We start from the raw sequence: 16,542 nt of genomic DNA on the forward strand, positions 1-16,542 counted from the left end.
ACAGCGTGAAAGACATGTATTATTGTGCAACAGCTAAAAGAAAGCGGTTTTACTGAAACGCGACAACTGGTAAGTCCCTCTTTCACTCTTCTCCCGTCTGCCGAAATAGCTCAGTTGGGAGAGTGTTAGACTGAAGATCTAAAGGTCCCTGGTTCGATCCCGGGTTTCGGCGTCCAAAGCACATTTTTGTTAAATCTGTCGGTATGCAAGTATTTTGCAATAATTCTAACGAGTGAAACGATTACGCAGGTGAACACACATGCTTGATAAAAAAATGCTGATTAAGAATGCATCGCGGCAGTAGGCGTTGCAAAAGAACCGGAACAGCGTGAAATACATGTAATAATGTGCAATAGATAAAATAAAGCGGTTTTACCGAAACGCAAGAACTGTTGAATCCCGCTTTCACACTTCTCCCGTCTACCGAAATAGCTCAGTTGGGAGAGCGTTAGACTGAAGATCCGAAGGTCCCTGATTCGATCCCTAGTTTCGGCTTCCAAAGCACTTTTTTTGTTAAATCTGTCGGTATGCAAGTATTTTGCAATAATTCTAACAAGTGAAACGGTTACGCAGGTGAACACACATGCTTGATAAAAAAATGCTGATTCAGAATGCATCGTGGCAGTAGGCGTTGCAAAAGCACCGGAACAGCGTGAAAGACAAGCAATGATGTGCAACAGCTAAAAGAAAGCGGTTTTACTGAAACGCAACAACTGGTAAGTCCCTCTTTCACTCCTCTCCCGTCTGCCGAAATAGCTCAGTTGGGAGAGCGTTAGACTTAAGATCTAAAGGTCCCTGGTTCGATCCCGGGTTTCGGCGTCCAAAGCACATTTTTGTTAAATCTGTCGGTATGCAAGTATTTTGCAATCATTCTAACGAGTGAAACGATTACGCAGGTGAACACACATGCTTGATAAAAAATGCTGATTCAGAATGCATTGCGGCAGTAGGTGTTGCAAAAGAACCGGAACAGCGTGAAAGACATGTAATAATGTGCAACAGCTAAAATAAAGCGGTTTTACCAAAACGCAAGAACTGTTGAATCCCGCTTTCACTCTTCTCCCGTCTGCCGAAATAGCTCAGTTGGGAGAGCGTTAGACTGAAGATCTAAAGGTCCCTGGTTCGATCCCGGGTTTCGGCGTCCAAAGCACATTTTTGTTAAATCTGTCGGTATGCAAGCATTTTGCAATAATTCTAACGAGTGAAACGATTACGCAGGTGAACACACATGCTTGATAAAAAAATGCTGATTAAGAATGCATCGCGGCAGTAGGTGTTGCAAAAGAACCGGAACAGCGTGAAATACATGTAATAATGTGCAATAGCTAAAATAAAGCGGTTTTACCGAAACGCAAGAACTGTTGAATCCCGCTTTCACTCTTCTCCCGTCTTCCGAAATAGCTCAGTTAAGAGAGCGTTAGACTGAAGATCCGAAGGTCCCTGGTTCGATCCCGGGTTTCGGTGTCCAAAGCACTTTTTTTGTTAAATCTGTCGGTATGCAAGTGTTTTGCAATAATTCTAACGAGTGAAACGGTTACGCAGGTGAACACACATACTTGATAAAAAAATGCTGATTCAGAATGCATCGTGACAGTAGGCGTTGCAAAAGCACCGGAACAGCGTGAAAGACATGTAATAATGTGCAACAGCTAAAATAAAGCGGTTTTACCGAAACGCAAGAACTGTTGAATCCCGCTTTCACTCTTCTCCCGTCTGCCGAAATAGCTCAGTTGGGAGAGCGTTAGACTGAAGATCTAAAGGTCCCTGGTTCAATCCCAGGTTTCGGCGTCCAAAGCACATTTTTGTTAAATCTGTCGGTATGCAAGTATTTTGCAATCATTCTAACGAGTGAAACGATTACGCAGGTGAACACACATGCTTGGTAAAAAAATGCTGATTCAGAATGCGTCGCGGCAGTAGGTGTTGCAAAAGAACCGGAACAGCGTGAAAGACATGTAATAATGTGCAACAGCTAAAATAAAGCGGTTTTACCGAAACGCAAGAACTGTTGAATTCTGCTTTCACTCTTCTCCCGTCTGCCAAAATAGCTCAGTTGGGAGAGCGTTAGACTGAAGATCCGAAGGTCCCTGATTCGATCCCTAGTTTCGGCTTCCAAAGCACTTTTTTTGTTAAATCTGTCGGTATGCAAGTATTTTGCAATAATTCTAACGAGTGAAACGGTTACGCAGGTGAACACACATGCTTGATAAAAAAATGCTGATTCAGAATGCATCGTGGCAGTAGGCGTTGCAAAAGCACCGGAACAGCGTGAAAGACAAGCAATGATGTGCAACAGCTAAAAGAAAGCGGTTTTACTGAAACGCAACAACTGGTAAGTCCCTCTTTCACTCCTCTCCCGTCTGCCGAAATAGCTCAGTTGGGAGAGCGTTAGACTTAAGATCTAAAGGTCCCTGGTTCGATCCCGGGTTTCGGCGTCCAAAGCACATTTTTGTTAAATCTGTCGGTATGCAAGTATTTTGCAATCATTCTAACGAGTGAAACGATTACGCAGGTGAACACACATGCTTGATAAAAAATGCTGATTCAGAATGCATTGCGGCAGTAGGTGTTGCAAAAGAACCGGAACAGCGTGAAAGACATGTAATAATGTGCAACAGCTAAAATAAAGCGGTTTTACCAAAACGCAAGAACTGTTGAATCCCGCTTTCACTCTTCTCCCGTCTGCCGAAATAGCTCAGTTGGGAGAGCGTTAGACTGAAGATCTAAAGGTCCCTGGTTCGATCCCGGGTGTCGGCGTCCAAAGCACATTTTTGTTAAAACTGTCGGTATGCAAGTATTTTGCAATAATTCTAACGAGTGAAACGATTACTCAGGTGAACACACAAGCTTGTTAAAAAAATGCTGATTCAGAATTCATCGTGGCAGTAGGCGTTGCAAAAGAACCGGAACAGCGTGAAAGACATGTAATAATGTGCAACAGCTAAAATAAAGCGGTTTTATCGAAACGCAAGAACTGTTGAATCCCGCTTTGACTCTTCTCCCGTCTGCCAAAATAGCTCAGTTGGGAGAGCGTTAGACTGAAGATCTAAAGGTCCCTGGTTCAATCCCGGGTTTCGGCGTCCAAAGCACATTTTTGTTAAATCTGTCGGTATGCAAGTATTTTGCAATAATTCTAACGAGTGAAACGATTACGCAGGTGAACACACATGCTTGATAAAAAAATGCTGATTAAGAATGCATCGCGGCAGTAGGCGTTGCAAAAGAACCGGAACAGCGTGAAATACATGTAATAATGTGCAATAGCTAAAATAAAGCGGTTTTACCGAAACGCAAGAACTGTTGAATCCCGCTTTCACTCTTCTCCCGTCTTCCGAAATAGCTCAGTTAAGAGAGCGTTAGACTGAAGATCCGAAGGTCCCTGGTTCGATCCCGGGTTTCGGTGTCCAAAGCACTTTTTTTGTTAAATCTGTCGGTATGCAAGTGTTTTGCAATAATTCTAACGAGTGAAACGGTTACGCAGGTGAACACACATACTTGATAAAAAAATGCTGATTCAGAATGCATCGTGACAGTAGGCGTTGCAAAAGCACCGGAACAGCGTGAAAGACATGTAATAATGTGCAACAGCTAAAATAAAGCGGTTTTACCGAAACGCAAGAACTGTTGAATCCCGCTTTCACTCTTCTCCCGTCTGCCGAAATAGCTCAGTTGGGAGAGCGTTAGACTGAAGATCTAAAGGTCCCTGGTTCAATCCCAGGTTTCGGCGTCCAAAGCACATTTTTGTTAAATCTGTCGGTATGCAAGTATTTTGCAATCATTCTAACGAGTGAAACGATTACGCAGGTGAACACACATGCTTGGTAAAAAAATGCTGATTCAGAATGCGTCGCGGCAGTAGGTGTTGCAAAAGAACCGGAACAGCGTGAAAGACATGTAATAATGTGCAACAGCTAAAATAAAGCGGTTTTACCGAAACGCAAGAACTGTTGAATTCTGCTTTCACTCTTCTCCCGTCTGCCGAAATAGCTCAGTTGGGAGAGCGTTAGACTGAAGATCTAAAGGTCCCTGGTTCGATCCTGGGTTTCGGCGTCCAAAGCACATTTTTGTTAAATCTGTCGGTATGCAAGTATTTTGCAATAATTCTAACGAGTGAAACGATTACGCAGGTGAACACACAAGCTTGTTAAAAAAATGCTGATTCAGAATGCATCGCGGCAGTAGGCGTTGCAAAAGAACCGGAACAGCGTGAAAGACATGTAATAATGTGCAACAGCTAAAATAAAGCGGTTTTACTGAAACGCAACAACTGGTAAGTCCCTCTTTCACTCCTCTCCCGTCTGCCGAAATAGCTCAGTTGGGAGAGCGTTAGACTTAAGATCTAAAGGTCCCTGGTTCGATCCCGGGTTTCGGCGTCCAAAGCACATTTTTGTTAAATCTGTCGGTATGCAAGTATTTTGCAATCATTCTAACGAGTGAAACGATTACGCAGGTGAACACACATGCTTGATAAAAAATGCTGATTCAGAATGCATTGCGGCAGTAGGTGTTGCAAAAGAACCGGAACAGCGTGAAAGACATGTAATAATGTGCAACAGCTAAAATAAAGCGGTTTTACCAAAACGCAAGAACTGTTGAATCCCGCTTTACTCTTCTCCCGTCTGCCGAAATAGCTCAGTTGGGAGAGCGTTAGACTGAGGATCTAAAGGTCCCTGGTTCGATCCCGGGTGTCGGCGTCCAAAGCACATTTTTGTTAAATCTGTCGGTATGCAAGTATTTTGCAATAATTCTAACGAGTGAAACGATTACGCAGGTGAACACACAAGCTTGTTAAAAAAATGCTGATTCAGAATTCATCGCGGCAGTAGGCGTTGCAAAAGAACCGGAACAGCGTGAAAGACATGTAATAATGTGCAACAGCTAAAATAAAGCGGTTTTATCGAAACGCAAGAACTGTTGAATCCCGCTTTCACTCTTCTCCCGTCTGCCAAAATAGCTCAGTTGGGAGAGCGTTAGACTGAAGATCTAAAGGTCCCTGGTTCGATCCCGGGTTTCGGCATCCAAAGCACATTTTTGTTAAATCTGTCGGTATGCAAGTATTTTGCAATAATTCTAACGAGTGAAACGATTACGCAGGTGAACACACATGCTTGATAAAAAAATGCTGATTAAGAATGCATCGCGGCAGTAGGCGTTGCAAAAGAACCGGAACAGCGTGAAATACATGTAATAATGTGCAATAGCTAAAATAAAGCGGTTTTACCGAAACGCAAGAACTGTTGAATCCCGCTTTCACTCTTCTCCCGTCTTCCGAAATAGCTCAGTTAAGAGAGCGTTAGACTGAAGATCCGAAGGTCCCTGGTTCGATCCCGGGTTTCGGTGTCCAAAGCACTTTTTTTGTTAAATCGGTCGGTATGCAAGTGTTTTGCAATAATTCTAACGAGTGAAACGGTTACGCAGGTGAACACACATGCTTGATAAAAAAATGCTGATTCAGAATGCATCGTGACAGTAGGCGTTGCAAAAGCACCGGAACAGCGTGAAAGACATGTAATAATGTGCAACAGCTAAAATAAAGCGGTTTTACCGAAACGCAAGAACTGTTGAATCCCGCTTTCACTCTTCTCCCGTCTGCCGAAATAGCTCAGTTGGGAGAGCGTTAGACTGAAGATCTAAAGGTCCCTGGTTCGATCCCGGGTTTCGGCGTCAAAAGCACATTTTTGTTAAATCTGTCGGTATGCAAGTATTTTGCAATAATTCTATCGAGTGAAACGGTTACGCAGGTGAACACACATGCTTGATAAAAAAATTTTGATTCAGAATACATCGCGGCAGTAGGCGTTGCAAAAGAACCGGAACAGCGTGAAAGACATGCAATAAAGTGCAATAGCTAAAATAAAGCGGTTTAACCGAAACGCAAGAACTGTTGAATCCCGCTTTCACTCTTCTCCCACCTGACGAAATAGCTCAGTTGGGAGAGCGTTAGACTGAAGATCTGAAGGTCCCTGATTCGATCCCGGGTTTCGGCTTCCAAAGCACTTTTTTTGTTAAATCTGTCGGTATGCAAGTATTTTGCAATAATTCTAACGAGTGAAACGGTTACGCAGGTGAACACACATGCTTGTTAAAAAAATGCTGATTCAGAATGCATCGCGGCAGCAGGCGTTGCAAAAGATCCGGAACAGCGTGAAAGACATGTAATAATGTGCAACAGCTAAAATAAAGTGGTTTTACCGAAACGCAAGAACTGTTGAATCCCGCTTTCACTCCTCTCCCGTCTGCCGAAATAGCTCAGTTGGGAGAGCGTTAGACTTAAGATCTAAAGGTCCCTGGTTCGATCCCGGGTTTCGGCGTCCAAAGCACATTTTTGTTAAATCTGTCGGTATGCAAGTATTTTGCAATCATTCTAACGAGTGAAACGATTACGCAGGTGAACACACATGCTTGATAAAAAATGCTGATTCAGAATGCATTGCGGCAGTAGGTGTTGCAAAAGAACCGGAACAGCGTGAAAGACATGTAATAATGTGCAACAGCTAAAATAAAGCGGTTTTACCAAAACGCAAGAACTGTTGAATCCCGCTTTCACTCTTCTCCCGTCTGCCGAAATAGATCAGTTGGGAGAGCGTTAGACTGAGGATCTAAAGGTCCCTGGTTCGATCCCGGGTGTCGGCGTCCAAAGCACATTTTTGTTAAATCTGTCGGTATGCAAGTATTTTGCAATAATTCTAACGAGTGAAACGATTACGCAGGTGAACACACAAGCTTGTTAAAAAAATGCTGATTCAGAATTCATCGCGGCAGTAGGCGTTGCAAAAGAACCGGAACAGCGTGAAAGACATGTAATAATGTGCAACAGCTAAAATAAAGCGGTTTTATCGAAACGCAAGAACTGTTGAATCCCGCTTTCACTCTTCTCCCGTCTGCCAAAATAGCTCAGTTGGGAGAGCGTTAGACTGAAGATCTAAAGGTCCCTGGTTCGATCCCGGGTTTCGGCATCCAAAGCACATTTTTGTTGAATCTGTCGGTATGCAAGTATTTTGCAATAATTCTAACGAGTGAAACGATTACGCAGGTGAACACACATGCTTGATAAAAAAATGCTGATTAAGAATGCATCGCGGCAGTAGGCGTTGCAAAAGAACCGGAACAGCGTGAAATACATGTAATAATGTGCAATAGCTAAAATAAAGCGGTTTTACCGAAACGCAAGAACTGTTGAATCCCGCTTTCACTCTTCTCCCGTCTTCCGAAATAGCTCAGTTAAGAGAGCGTTAGACTGAAGATCCGAAGGTCCCTGGTTCGATCCCGGGTTTCGGTGTCCAAAGCACTTTTTTTGTTAAATCGGTCGGTATGCAAGTGTTTTGCAATAATTCTAACGAGTGAAACGGTTACGCAGGTGAACACACATGCTTGATAAAAAAATGCTGATTCAGAATGCATCGTGACAGTAGGCGTTGCAAAAGCACCGGAACAGCGTGAAAGACATGTAATAATGTGCAACAGCTAAAATAAAGCGGTTTTACCGAAACGCAAGAACTGTTGAATCCCGCTTTAACTCTTCTCTCGTCTGCCGAAATAGCTCAGTTGGGAGAGCGTTAGACTGAAGATCTAAAGGTCCCTGGTTCGATCCCGGGTTTCGGCGTCAAAAGCACATTTTTGTTAAATCTGTCGGTATGCAAGTATTTTGCAATAATTCTAACGAGTGAAACGATTACGCATGTGAACACACATGCTTGTTAAAAAAATGCTGATTCAGATGCTTGTTTAAAAAATGCTCATTCAGAGTGCATCGCGGCAGTAGGCGTTGCAAAAGAACCGGAACAGCGTGAAAGACATGTAATAATGTGCAACAGCTAAAATAAAGCGGTTTTACCGAAACGCAAGAACTGTTGAATCCCGCTTTCACTCTTCTCCCGTCTGCCGAATTAGCTCAGTTGGGTGAGCGTTAGACTGAAGATCTAAAGGTCCCTGGTTCGATCCCAGGTTTCGGTGTCCAAAGCACATTTTTGTTAAATCTGTCGGTATGCAAGTATTTTGCAATAATTCTATCGAGTGAAACGGTTACGCAGGTGAACACACATGCTTGATAAAAAAATTTTGATTCAGAATACATCGCGGCAGTAGGCGTTGCAAAAAAACCAGAACAGCGTGAAAGACATGCAATAAAGTGCAATAGCTAAAATAAAGCGGTTTAACCGAAACGCAAGAACTGTTGAATCCCGCTTTCACTCTTCTCCCACCTGACGAAATAGCTCAGTTGGGAGAGCGTTAGACTGAAGATCTGAAGGTCCCTGATTCGATCCCGGGTTTCGGCTTCCAAAGCACTTTTTTTTTGTTAAATCTGTCGGTATGCAAGTATTTTGCAATAATTCTAACGAGTGAAACGGTTACGCAGGTGAACACACATGCTTGTTAAAAAAATGCTGATTCAGAATGCATCGCGGCAGCAGGCGTTGCAAAAGAACCGGAACAGCGTGAAAGACATGTAATAATGTGCAACAGCTAAAATAAAGCGGTTTTACCGAAACGCAAGAACTGTTGAATCCCGCTTTCACTCTTCTCCCGTCTGCCGAAATAGCTCAGTTGGGAGAGCGTTAGACTGAAGATCTAAAGGTCCCTGGTTCGATCCCAGGTTTCGGCGTCCAAAGCACATTTTTGTTAAATCTGTCGGTATGCAAGTATTTTGCAATCATTCTAACGAGTGAAACGATTACGCAGGTGAACACACATGCTTGGTAAAAAAATGCTGATTCAGAATGCGTCGCGGCAGTAGGTGTTGCAAAAGAACCGGAACAGCGTGAAAGACATGTAATAATGTGCAACAGCTAAAATAAAGCGGTTTTACCGAAACGCAAGAACTGTTGAATTCCGCTTTCTCTCTTCTCCCGTCTGCCGAAATAGCTCAGTTGGGAGAGCGTTAGACTGAAGATCTAAAGGTCCCTGGATCGATCCCGGGTTTCGGCTTCCAAAGCACTTTTTTTGTTAAATCTGTCGGTATGCAAGTATTTTGCAATAATTCTAACGAGTGAAACGGTTACGCAGGTGAACACACATGCTTGATAAAAAAATGCTGATTCAGAATGCATCGCGGCAGTAGGCGTTGCAAAAGCACCGGAACAGCGTGAAAGACAAGCAATAATGTGCAACAGCTAAAAGAAAGCGGTTTTACTGAAACGCAACAACTGGTAAGTCCCTCTTTCACTCTTCTCCCGTCTGCCGAAATAGCTCAGTTGGAAGAGCGTTAGACTGAAGATCTAAAGGTCCCTGGTTCGATCCCGGGTTTTGGCGTCCAAAGCACATTTTTGTTAAATCTGTCGGTATGCAAGTATTTTGCAATCATTCTAACGAGTGAAACGATTACGCAGGTGAACACACATGCTTGATAAAAAAATGCTGATTCAGAATGCATCGCGGCAGTAGGTGTTGCAAAAGAACCGGAACAGCGTGAAAGACATCTTATAATGTGCAACAGCTAAAATAAAGCGGTTTTACCGAAACGCAAGAACTGTTGAATCCCGCTTTCACTCTTCTCCCGTCTGCCGAAATAGCTCAGTTGGGAGAGCGTTAGACTGAAGATCTAAAGGTCCCTGGTTCAATCCCAGGTTTCGGCGTCCAAAGCACATTTTTGTTAAATCTGTCGGTATGCAAGTATTTTGCAATCATTCTAACGAGTGAAACGATTACGCAGGTGAACACACATGCTTGGTAAAAAAATGCTGATTCAGAATGCGTCGCGGCAGTAGGTGTTGCAAAAGAACCGGAACAGCGTGAAAGACATGTAATAATGTGCAACAGCTAAAATAAAGCGGTTTTACCGAAACGCAAGAACTGTTGAATTCTGCTTTCACTCTTCTCCCGTCTGCCAAAATAGCTCAGTTGGGAGAGCGTTAGACTGAAGATCCGAAGGTCCCTGATTCGATCCCTAGTTTCGGCTTCCAAAGCACTTTTTTTGTTAAATCTGTCGGTATGCAAGTATTTTGCAATAATTCTAACGAGTGAAACGGTTACGCAGGTGAACACACATGCTTGATAAAAAAATGCTGATTCAGAATGCATCGTGGCAGTAGGCGTTGCAAAAGCACCGGAACAGCGTGAAAGACAAGCAATGATGTGCAACAGCTAAAAGAAAGCGGTTTTACTGAAACGCAACAACTGGTAAGTCCCTCTTTCACTCCTCTCCCGTCTGCCGAAATAGCTCAGTTGGGAGAGCGTTAGACTTAAGATCTAAAGGTCCCTGGTTCGATCCCGGGTTTCGGCGTCCAAAGCACATTTTTGTTAAATCTGTCGGTATGCAAGTATTTTGCAATCATTCTAACGAGTGAAACGATTACGCAGGTGAACACACATGCTTGATAAAAAATGCTGATTCAGAATGCATTGCGGCAGTAGGTGTTGCAAAAGAACCGGAACAGCGTGAAAGACATGTAATAATGTGCAACAGCTAAAATAAAGCGGTTTTACCAAAACGCAAGAAATGTTGAATCCCGCTTTCACTCTTCTCCCGTCTGCCGAAATAGCTCAGTTGGGAGAGCGTTAGACTGAAGATCTAAAGGTCCCTGGTTCGATCCCGGGTGTCGGCGTCCAAAGCACATTTTTGTTAAATCTGTCGGTATGCAAGTATTTTGCAATAATTCTAACGAGTGAAACGATTACTCAGGTGAACACACAAGCTTGTTAAAAAAATGCTGATTCAGAATTCATCGCGGCAGTAGGCGTTGCAAAAGAACCGGAACAGCGTGAAAGACATGTAATAATGTGCAACAGCTAAAATAAAGCGGTTTTATCGAAACGCAAGAACTGTTGAATCCCGCTTTGACTCTTCTCCCGTCTGCCAAAATAGCTCAGTTGGGAGAGCGTTAGACTGAAGATCTAAAGGTCCCTGGTTCAATCCCGGGTTTCGGCGTCCAAAGCACATTTTTGTTAAATCTGTCGGTATGCAAGTATTTTGCAATAATTCTAACGAGTGAAACGATTACGCAGGTGAACACACATGCTTGATAAAAAAATGCTGATTAAGAATGCATCGCGGCAGTAGGCGTTGCAAAAGAACCGGAACAGCGTGAAATACATGTAATAATGTGCAATAGCTAAAATAAAGCGGTTTTACCGAAACGCAAGAACTGTTGAATCCCGCTTTCACTCTTCTCCCGTCTTCCGAAATAGCTCAGTTAAGAGAGCGTTAGACTGAAGATCCGAAGGTCCCTGGTTCGATCCCGGGTTTCGGTGTCCAAAGCACTTTTTTTGTTAAATCTGTCGGTATGCAAGTGTTTTGCAATAATTCTAACGAGTGAAACGGTTACGCAGGTGAACACACATACTTGATAAAAAAATGCTGATTCAGAATGCATCGTGACAGTAGGCGTTGCAAAAGCACCGGAACAGCGTGAAAGACATGTAATAATGTGCAACAGCTAAAATAAAGCGGTTTTACCGAAACGCAAGAACTGTTGAATCCCGCTTTCACTCTTCTCCCGTCTGCCGAAATAGCTCAGTTGGGAGAGCGTTAGACTGAAGATCTAAAGGTCCCTGGTTCAATCCCAGGTTTCGGCGTCCAAAGCACATTTTTGTTAAATCTGTCGGTATGCAAGTATTTTGCAATCATTCTAACGAGTGAAACGATTACGCAGGTGAACACACATGCTTGGTAAAAAAATGCTGATTCAGAATGCGTCGCGGCAGTAGGTGTTGCAAAAGAACCGGAACAGCGTGAAAGACATGTAATAATGTGCAACAGCTAAAATAAAGCGGTTTTACCGAAACGCAAGAACTGTTGAATTCTGCTTTCACTCTTCTCCCGTCTGCCGAAATAGCTCAGTTGGGAGAGCGTTAGACTGAAGATCTAAAGGTCCCTGGTTCGATCCTGGGTTTCGGCGTCCAAAGCACATTTTTGTTAAATCTGTCGGTATGCAAGTATTTTGCAATAATTCTAACGAGTGAAACGATTACGCAGGTGAACACACAAGCTTGTTAAAAAAATGCTGATTCAGAATGCATCGCGGCAGTAGGCGTTGCAAAAGAACCGGAACAGCGTGAAAGACATGTAATAATGTGCAACAGCTAAAATAAAGCGGTTTTACTGAAACGCAACAACTGGTAAGTCCCTCTTTCACTCCTCTCCCGTCTGCCGAAATAGCTCAGTTGGGAGAGCGTTAGACTTAAGATCTAAAGGTCCCTGGTTCGATCCCGGGTTTCGGCGTCCAAAGCACATTTTTGTTAAATCTGTCGGTATGCAAGTATTTTGCAATCATTCTAACGAGTGAAACGATTACGCAGGTGAACACACATGCTTGATAAAAAATGCTGATTCAGAATGCATTGCGGCAGTAGGTGTTGCAAAAGAACCGGAACAGCGTGAAAGACATGTAATAATGTGCAACAGCTAAAATAAAGCGGTTTTACCAAAACGCAAGAACTGTTGAATCCCGCTTTACTCTTCTCCCGTCTGCCGAAATAGCTCAGTTGGGAGAGCGTTAGACTGAGGATCTAAAGGTCCCTGGTTCGATCCCGGGTGTCGGCGTCCAAAGCACATTTTTGTTAAATCTGTCGGTATGCAAGTATTTTGCAATAATTCTAACGAGTGAAACGATTACGCAGGTGAACACACAAGCTTGTTAAAAAAATGCTGATTCAGAATTCATCGCGGCAGTAGGCGTTGCAAAAGAACCGGAACAGCGTGAAAGACATGTAATAATGTGCAACAGCTAAAATAAAGCGGTTTTATCGAAACGCAAGAACTGTTGAATCCCGCTTTCACTCTTCTCCCGTCTGCCAAAATAGCTCAGTTGGGAGAGCGTTAGACTGAAGATCTAAAGGTCCCTGGTTCGATCCCGGGTTTCGGCATCCAAAGCACATTTTTGTTAAATCTGTCGGTATGCAAGTATTTTGCAATAATTCTAACGAGTGAAACGATTACGCAGGTGAACACACATGCTTGATAAAAAAATGCTGATTAAGAATGCATCGCGGCAGTAGGCGTTGCAAAAGAACCGGAACAGCGTGAAATACATGTAATAATGTGCAATAGCTAAAATAAAGCGGTTTTACCGAAACGCAAGAACTGTTGAATCCCGCTTTCACTCTTCTCCCGTCTTCCGAAATAGCTCAGTTAAGAGAGCGTTAGACTGAAGATCCGAAGGTCCCTGGTTCGATCCCGGGTTTCGGTGTCCAAAGCACTTTTTTTGTTAAATCGGTCGGTATGCAAGTGTTTTGCAATAATTCTAACGAGTGAAACGGTTACGCAGGTGAACACACATGCTTGATAAAAAAATGCTGATTCAGAATGCATCGTGACAGTAGGCGTTGCAAAAGCACCGGAACAGCGTGAAAGACATGTAATAATGTGCAACAGCTAAAATAAAGCGGTTTTACCGAAACGCAAGAACTGTTGAATCCCGCTTTCACTCTTCTCCCGTCTGCCGAAATAGCTCAGTTGGGAGAGCGTTAGACTGAAGATCTAAAGGTCCCTGGTTCGATCCCGGGTTTCGGCGTCAAAAGCACATTTTTGTTAAATCTGTCGGTATGCAAGTATTTTGCAATAATTCTATCGAGTGAAACGGTTACGCAGGTGAACACACATGCTTGATAAAAAAATTTTGATTCAGAATACATCGCGGCAGTAGGCGTTGCAAAAGAACCGGAACAGCGTGAAAGACATGCAATAAAGTGCAATAGCTAAAATAAAGCGGTTTAACCGAAACGCAAGAACTGTTGAATCCCGCTTTCACTCTTCTCCCACCTGACGAAATAGCTCAGTTGGGAGAGCGTTAGACTGAAGATCTGAAGGTCCCTGATTCGATCCCGGGTTTCGGCTTCCAAAGCACTTTTTTTGTTAAATCTGTCGGTATGCAAGTATTTTGCAATAATTCTAACGAGTGAAACGGTTACGCAGGTGAACACACATGCTTGTTAAAAAAATGCTGATTCAGAATGCATCGCGGCAGCAGGCGTTGCAAAAGATCCGGAACAGCGTGAAAGACATGTAATAATGTGCAACAGCTAAAATAAAGTGGTTTTACCGAAACGCAAGAACTGTTGAATCCCGCTTTCACTCCTCTCCCGTCTGCCGAAATAGCTCAGTTGGGAGAGCGTTAGACTTAAGATCTAAAGGTCCCTGGTTCGATCCCGGGTTTCGGCGTCCAAAGCACATTTTTGTTAAATCTGTCGGTATGCAAGTATTTTGCAATCATTCTAACGAGTGAAACGATTACGCAGGTGAACACACATGCTTGATAAAAAATGCTGATTCAGAATGCATTGCGGCAGTAGGTGTTGCAAAAGAACCGGAACAGCGTGAAAGACATGTAATAATGTGCAACAGCTAAAATAAAGCGGTTTTACCAAAACGCAAGAACTGTTGAATCCCGCTTTCACTCTTCTCCCGTCTGCCGAAATAGATCAGTTGGGAGAGCGTTAGACTGAGGATCTAAAGGTCCCTGGTTCGATCCCGGGTGTCGGCGTCCAAAGCACATTTTTGTTAAATCTGTCGGTATGCAAGTATTTTGCAATAATTCTAACGAGTGAAACGATTACGCAGGTGAACACACAAGCTTGTTAAAAAAATGCTGATTCAGAATTCTTCGCGGCAGTAGGCGTTGCAAAAGAACCGGACAGCGTGAAAGACATGTAATAATGTGCAACAGCTAAAATAAAGCGGTTTTATCGAAACGCAAGAACTGTTGAATCCCGCTTTCACTCTTCTCCCGTCTGCCAAAATAGCTCAGTTGGGAGAGCGTTAGACTGAAGATCTAAAGGTCCCTGGTTCGATCCCGGGTTTCGGCATCCAAAGCACATTTTTGTTAAATCTGTCGGTATGCAAGTATTTTGCAATAATTCTAACGAGTGAAACGATTACGCAGGTGAACACACATGCTTGATAAAAAAATGCTGATTAAGAATGCATCGCGGCAGTAGGCGTTGCAAAAGAACCGGAACAGCGTGAAATACATGTAATAATGTGCAATAGCTAAAATAAAGCGGTTTTACCGAAACGCAAGAACTGTTGAATCCCGCTTTCACTCTTCTCCCGTCTTCCGAAATAGCTCAGTTAAGAGAGCGTTAGACTGAAGATCCGAAGGTCCCTGGTTCGATCCCGGGTTTCGGTGTCCAAAGCACTTTTTTTGTTAAATCGGTCGGTATGCAAGTGTTTTGCAATAATTCTAACGAGTGAAACGGTTACGCAGGTGAACACACATGCTTGATAAAAAAATGCTGATTCAGAATGCATCGTGACAGTAGGCGTTGCAAAAGCACCGGAACAGCGTGAAAGACATGTAATAATGTGCAACAGCTAAAATAAAGCGGTTTTACCGAAACGCAAGAACTGTTGAATCCCGCTTTAACTCTTCTCTCGTCTGCCGAAATAGCTCAGTTGGGAGAGCGTTAGACTGAAGATCTAAAGGTCCCTGGTTCGATCCCGGGTTTCGGCGTCAAAAGCACATTTTTGTTAAATCTGTCGGTATGCAAGTATTTTGCAATAATTCTAACGAGTGAAACGATTACGCATGTGAACACACATGCTTGTTAAAAAAATGCTGATTCAGATGCTTGTTTAAAAAATGCTCATTCAGAGTGCATCGCGGCAGTAGGCGTTGCAAAAGAACCGGAACAGCGTGAAAGACATGTAATAATGTGCAACAGCTAAAATAAAGCGGTTTTACCGAAACGCAAGAACTGTTGAATCCCGCTTTCACTCTTCTCCCGTCTGCCGAATTAGCTCAGTTGGGTGAGCGTTAGACTGAAGATCTAAAGGTCCCTGGTTCGATCCCAGGTTTCGGTGTCCAAAGCACATTTTTGTTAAATCTGTCGGTATGCAAGTATTTTGCAATAATTCTATCGAGTGAAACGGTTACGCAGGTGAACACACATGCTTGATAAAAAAATTTTGATTCAGAATACATCGCGGCAGTAGGCGTTGCAAAAGAACCAGAACAGCGTGAAAGACATGCAATAAAGTGCAATAGCTAAAATAAAGCGGTTTAACCGAAACGCAAGAACTGTTGAATCCCGCTTTCACTCTTCTCCCACCTGACGAAATAGCTCAGTTGGGAGAGCGTTAGACTGAAGATCTGAAGGTCCCTGATTCGATCCCGGGTTTCGGCTTCCAAAGCACTTTTTTTTGTTAAATCTGTCGGTATGCAAGTATTTTGCAATAATTCTAACGAGTGAAACGGTTACGCAGGTGAACACACATGCTTGTTAAAAAAATGCTGATTCAGAATGCATCGCGGCAGCAGGCGTTGCAAAAGAACCGGAACAGCGTGAAAGACATGTAATAATGTGCAACAGCTAAAATAAAGCGGTTTTACCGAAACGCAAGAACTGTTGAATCCCGCTTTCACTCTTCTCCCGTCTGCCGAAATAGCTCAGTTGGGAGAGCGTTAGACTGAAGATCTAAAGGTCCCTGGTTCGATCCCAGGTTTCGGCGTCCAAAGCACATTTTTGTTAAATCTGTCGGTATGCAAGTATTTTGCAATCATTCTAACGAGTGAAACGATTACGCAGGTGAACACACATGCTTGGTAAAAAAATGCTGATTCAGAATGCGTCGCGGCAGTAGGTGTTGCAAAAGAACCGGAACAGCGT

General features: G+C 43.3%; 41 non-coding genes across 41 annotated transcripts; all 41 read left to right on the forward strand.

Annotated features, from left to right (window-relative positions):
- Positions 1–99: 99 nt before the first annotated feature.
- TRNAF-GAA (transfer RNA phenylalanine (anticodon GAA)) lies at positions 100–172 on the forward strand. The gene has a single exon. It is a non-coding gene; the product is annotated as a tRNA-Phe (tRNA).
- Positions 173–746: 574 nt separating this feature from the next.
- On the forward strand, positions 747–819 carry TRNAL-UAA (transfer RNA leucine (anticodon UAA)). Its single transcript has one exon. It is a non-coding gene; the product is annotated as a tRNA-Leu (tRNA).
- A 249-nt stretch (positions 820–1,068) lies between these two features.
- On the forward strand, positions 1,069–1,141 carry TRNAF-GAA (transfer RNA phenylalanine (anticodon GAA)). Its single transcript has one exon. It is a non-coding gene; the product is annotated as a tRNA-Phe (tRNA).
- Positions 1,142–1,715: 574 nt separating this feature from the next.
- TRNAF-GAA (transfer RNA phenylalanine (anticodon GAA)) lies at positions 1,716–1,788 on the forward strand. Its single transcript has one exon. It is a non-coding gene; the product is annotated as a tRNA-Phe (tRNA).
- A 574-nt stretch (positions 1,789–2,362) lies between these two features.
- Positions 2,363–2,435, forward strand: TRNAL-UAA (transfer RNA leucine (anticodon UAA)). The gene has a single exon. It is a non-coding gene; the product is annotated as a tRNA-Leu (tRNA).
- Positions 2,436–2,684: 249 nt separating this feature from the next.
- Positions 2,685–2,757, forward strand: TRNAF-GAA (transfer RNA phenylalanine (anticodon GAA)). The gene has a single exon. It is a non-coding gene; the product is annotated as a tRNA-Phe (tRNA).
- A 250-nt stretch (positions 2,758–3,007) lies between these two features.
- Positions 3,008–3,080, forward strand: TRNAF-GAA (transfer RNA phenylalanine (anticodon GAA)). Its single transcript has one exon. It is a non-coding gene; the product is annotated as a tRNA-Phe (tRNA).
- A 574-nt stretch (positions 3,081–3,654) lies between these two features.
- TRNAF-GAA (transfer RNA phenylalanine (anticodon GAA)) lies at positions 3,655–3,727 on the forward strand. The gene has a single exon. It is a non-coding gene; the product is annotated as a tRNA-Phe (tRNA).
- A 250-nt stretch (positions 3,728–3,977) lies between these two features.
- On the forward strand, positions 3,978–4,050 carry TRNAF-GAA (transfer RNA phenylalanine (anticodon GAA)). The gene has a single exon. It is a non-coding gene; the product is annotated as a tRNA-Phe (tRNA).
- A 250-nt stretch (positions 4,051–4,300) lies between these two features.
- On the forward strand, positions 4,301–4,373 carry TRNAL-UAA (transfer RNA leucine (anticodon UAA)). The gene has a single exon. It is a non-coding gene; the product is annotated as a tRNA-Leu (tRNA).
- A 248-nt stretch (positions 4,374–4,621) lies between these two features.
- TRNAL-GAG (transfer RNA leucine (anticodon GAG)) lies at positions 4,622–4,694 on the forward strand. Its single transcript has one exon. It is a non-coding gene; the product is annotated as a tRNA-Leu (tRNA).
- Positions 4,695–4,944: 250 nt separating this feature from the next.
- On the forward strand, positions 4,945–5,017 carry TRNAF-GAA (transfer RNA phenylalanine (anticodon GAA)). The gene has a single exon. It is a non-coding gene; the product is annotated as a tRNA-Phe (tRNA).
- Positions 5,018–5,591: 574 nt separating this feature from the next.
- Positions 5,592–5,664, forward strand: TRNAF-GAA (transfer RNA phenylalanine (anticodon GAA)). The gene has a single exon. It is a non-coding gene; the product is annotated as a tRNA-Phe (tRNA).
- A 250-nt stretch (positions 5,665–5,914) lies between these two features.
- On the forward strand, positions 5,915–5,987 carry TRNAF-GAA (transfer RNA phenylalanine (anticodon GAA)). Its single transcript has one exon. It is a non-coding gene; the product is annotated as a tRNA-Phe (tRNA).
- A 251-nt stretch (positions 5,988–6,238) lies between these two features.
- Positions 6,239–6,311, forward strand: TRNAL-UAA (transfer RNA leucine (anticodon UAA)). The gene has a single exon. It is a non-coding gene; the product is annotated as a tRNA-Leu (tRNA).
- A 249-nt stretch (positions 6,312–6,560) lies between these two features.
- On the forward strand, positions 6,561–6,633 carry TRNAL-GAG (transfer RNA leucine (anticodon GAG)). The gene has a single exon. It is a non-coding gene; the product is annotated as a tRNA-Leu (tRNA).
- A 250-nt stretch (positions 6,634–6,883) lies between these two features.
- On the forward strand, positions 6,884–6,956 carry TRNAF-GAA (transfer RNA phenylalanine (anticodon GAA)). The gene has a single exon. It is a non-coding gene; the product is annotated as a tRNA-Phe (tRNA).
- A 574-nt stretch (positions 6,957–7,530) lies between these two features.
- TRNAF-GAA (transfer RNA phenylalanine (anticodon GAA)) lies at positions 7,531–7,603 on the forward strand. Its single transcript has one exon. It is a non-coding gene; the product is annotated as a tRNA-Phe (tRNA).
- Positions 7,604–7,880: 277 nt separating this feature from the next.
- Positions 7,881–7,953, forward strand: TRNAF-GAA (transfer RNA phenylalanine (anticodon GAA)). Its single transcript has one exon. It is a non-coding gene; the product is annotated as a tRNA-Phe (tRNA).
- Positions 7,954–8,203: 250 nt separating this feature from the next.
- TRNAF-GAA (transfer RNA phenylalanine (anticodon GAA)) lies at positions 8,204–8,276 on the forward strand. The gene has a single exon. It is a non-coding gene; the product is annotated as a tRNA-Phe (tRNA).
- Positions 8,277–8,529: 253 nt separating this feature from the next.
- On the forward strand, positions 8,530–8,602 carry TRNAF-GAA (transfer RNA phenylalanine (anticodon GAA)). Its single transcript has one exon. It is a non-coding gene; the product is annotated as a tRNA-Phe (tRNA).
- Positions 8,603–8,852: 250 nt separating this feature from the next.
- TRNAF-GAA (transfer RNA phenylalanine (anticodon GAA)) lies at positions 8,853–8,925 on the forward strand. Its single transcript has one exon. It is a non-coding gene; the product is annotated as a tRNA-Phe (tRNA).
- Positions 8,926–9,176: 251 nt separating this feature from the next.
- TRNAF-GAA (transfer RNA phenylalanine (anticodon GAA)) lies at positions 9,177–9,249 on the forward strand. Its single transcript has one exon. It is a non-coding gene; the product is annotated as a tRNA-Phe (tRNA).
- A 250-nt stretch (positions 9,250–9,499) lies between these two features.
- Positions 9,500–9,572, forward strand: TRNAF-GAA (transfer RNA phenylalanine (anticodon GAA)). The gene has a single exon. It is a non-coding gene; the product is annotated as a tRNA-Phe (tRNA).
- Positions 9,573–10,146: 574 nt separating this feature from the next.
- Positions 10,147–10,219, forward strand: TRNAL-UAA (transfer RNA leucine (anticodon UAA)). The gene has a single exon. It is a non-coding gene; the product is annotated as a tRNA-Leu (tRNA).
- Positions 10,220–10,468: 249 nt separating this feature from the next.
- Positions 10,469–10,541, forward strand: TRNAF-GAA (transfer RNA phenylalanine (anticodon GAA)). The gene has a single exon. It is a non-coding gene; the product is annotated as a tRNA-Phe (tRNA).
- A 250-nt stretch (positions 10,542–10,791) lies between these two features.
- TRNAF-GAA (transfer RNA phenylalanine (anticodon GAA)) lies at positions 10,792–10,864 on the forward strand. The gene has a single exon. It is a non-coding gene; the product is annotated as a tRNA-Phe (tRNA).
- A 574-nt stretch (positions 10,865–11,438) lies between these two features.
- On the forward strand, positions 11,439–11,511 carry TRNAF-GAA (transfer RNA phenylalanine (anticodon GAA)). Its single transcript has one exon. It is a non-coding gene; the product is annotated as a tRNA-Phe (tRNA).
- A 250-nt stretch (positions 11,512–11,761) lies between these two features.
- TRNAF-GAA (transfer RNA phenylalanine (anticodon GAA)) lies at positions 11,762–11,834 on the forward strand. Its single transcript has one exon. It is a non-coding gene; the product is annotated as a tRNA-Phe (tRNA).
- Positions 11,835–12,084: 250 nt separating this feature from the next.
- Positions 12,085–12,157, forward strand: TRNAL-UAA (transfer RNA leucine (anticodon UAA)). Its single transcript has one exon. It is a non-coding gene; the product is annotated as a tRNA-Leu (tRNA).
- A 248-nt stretch (positions 12,158–12,405) lies between these two features.
- Positions 12,406–12,478, forward strand: TRNAL-GAG (transfer RNA leucine (anticodon GAG)). Its single transcript has one exon. It is a non-coding gene; the product is annotated as a tRNA-Leu (tRNA).
- Positions 12,479–12,728: 250 nt separating this feature from the next.
- TRNAF-GAA (transfer RNA phenylalanine (anticodon GAA)) lies at positions 12,729–12,801 on the forward strand. The gene has a single exon. It is a non-coding gene; the product is annotated as a tRNA-Phe (tRNA).
- Positions 12,802–13,375: 574 nt separating this feature from the next.
- On the forward strand, positions 13,376–13,448 carry TRNAF-GAA (transfer RNA phenylalanine (anticodon GAA)). Its single transcript has one exon. It is a non-coding gene; the product is annotated as a tRNA-Phe (tRNA).
- Positions 13,449–13,698: 250 nt separating this feature from the next.
- Positions 13,699–13,771, forward strand: TRNAF-GAA (transfer RNA phenylalanine (anticodon GAA)). Its single transcript has one exon. It is a non-coding gene; the product is annotated as a tRNA-Phe (tRNA).
- A 251-nt stretch (positions 13,772–14,022) lies between these two features.
- Positions 14,023–14,095, forward strand: TRNAL-UAA (transfer RNA leucine (anticodon UAA)). The gene has a single exon. It is a non-coding gene; the product is annotated as a tRNA-Leu (tRNA).
- A 249-nt stretch (positions 14,096–14,344) lies between these two features.
- TRNAL-GAG (transfer RNA leucine (anticodon GAG)) lies at positions 14,345–14,417 on the forward strand. Its single transcript has one exon. It is a non-coding gene; the product is annotated as a tRNA-Leu (tRNA).
- A 249-nt stretch (positions 14,418–14,666) lies between these two features.
- On the forward strand, positions 14,667–14,739 carry TRNAF-GAA (transfer RNA phenylalanine (anticodon GAA)). The gene has a single exon. It is a non-coding gene; the product is annotated as a tRNA-Phe (tRNA).
- Positions 14,740–15,313: 574 nt separating this feature from the next.
- On the forward strand, positions 15,314–15,386 carry TRNAF-GAA (transfer RNA phenylalanine (anticodon GAA)). Its single transcript has one exon. It is a non-coding gene; the product is annotated as a tRNA-Phe (tRNA).
- Positions 15,387–15,663: 277 nt separating this feature from the next.
- TRNAF-GAA (transfer RNA phenylalanine (anticodon GAA)) lies at positions 15,664–15,736 on the forward strand. Its single transcript has one exon. It is a non-coding gene; the product is annotated as a tRNA-Phe (tRNA).
- A 250-nt stretch (positions 15,737–15,986) lies between these two features.
- TRNAF-GAA (transfer RNA phenylalanine (anticodon GAA)) lies at positions 15,987–16,059 on the forward strand. Its single transcript has one exon. It is a non-coding gene; the product is annotated as a tRNA-Phe (tRNA).
- A 252-nt stretch (positions 16,060–16,311) lies between these two features.
- On the forward strand, positions 16,312–16,384 carry TRNAF-GAA (transfer RNA phenylalanine (anticodon GAA)). The gene has a single exon. It is a non-coding gene; the product is annotated as a tRNA-Phe (tRNA).
- The last annotated feature ends 158 nt before the right edge of the window (positions 16,385–16,542 follow it).

The sequence above is a fragment of the Rhipicephalus microplus genome, chromosome 4 (genome assembly GCF_043290135.1).
Source record: "Rhipicephalus microplus isolate Deutch F79 chromosome 4, USDA_Rmic, whole genome shotgun sequence".
NCBI lineage: Eukaryota > Metazoa > Arthropoda > Arachnida > Ixodida > Ixodidae > Rhipicephalus > Rhipicephalus microplus.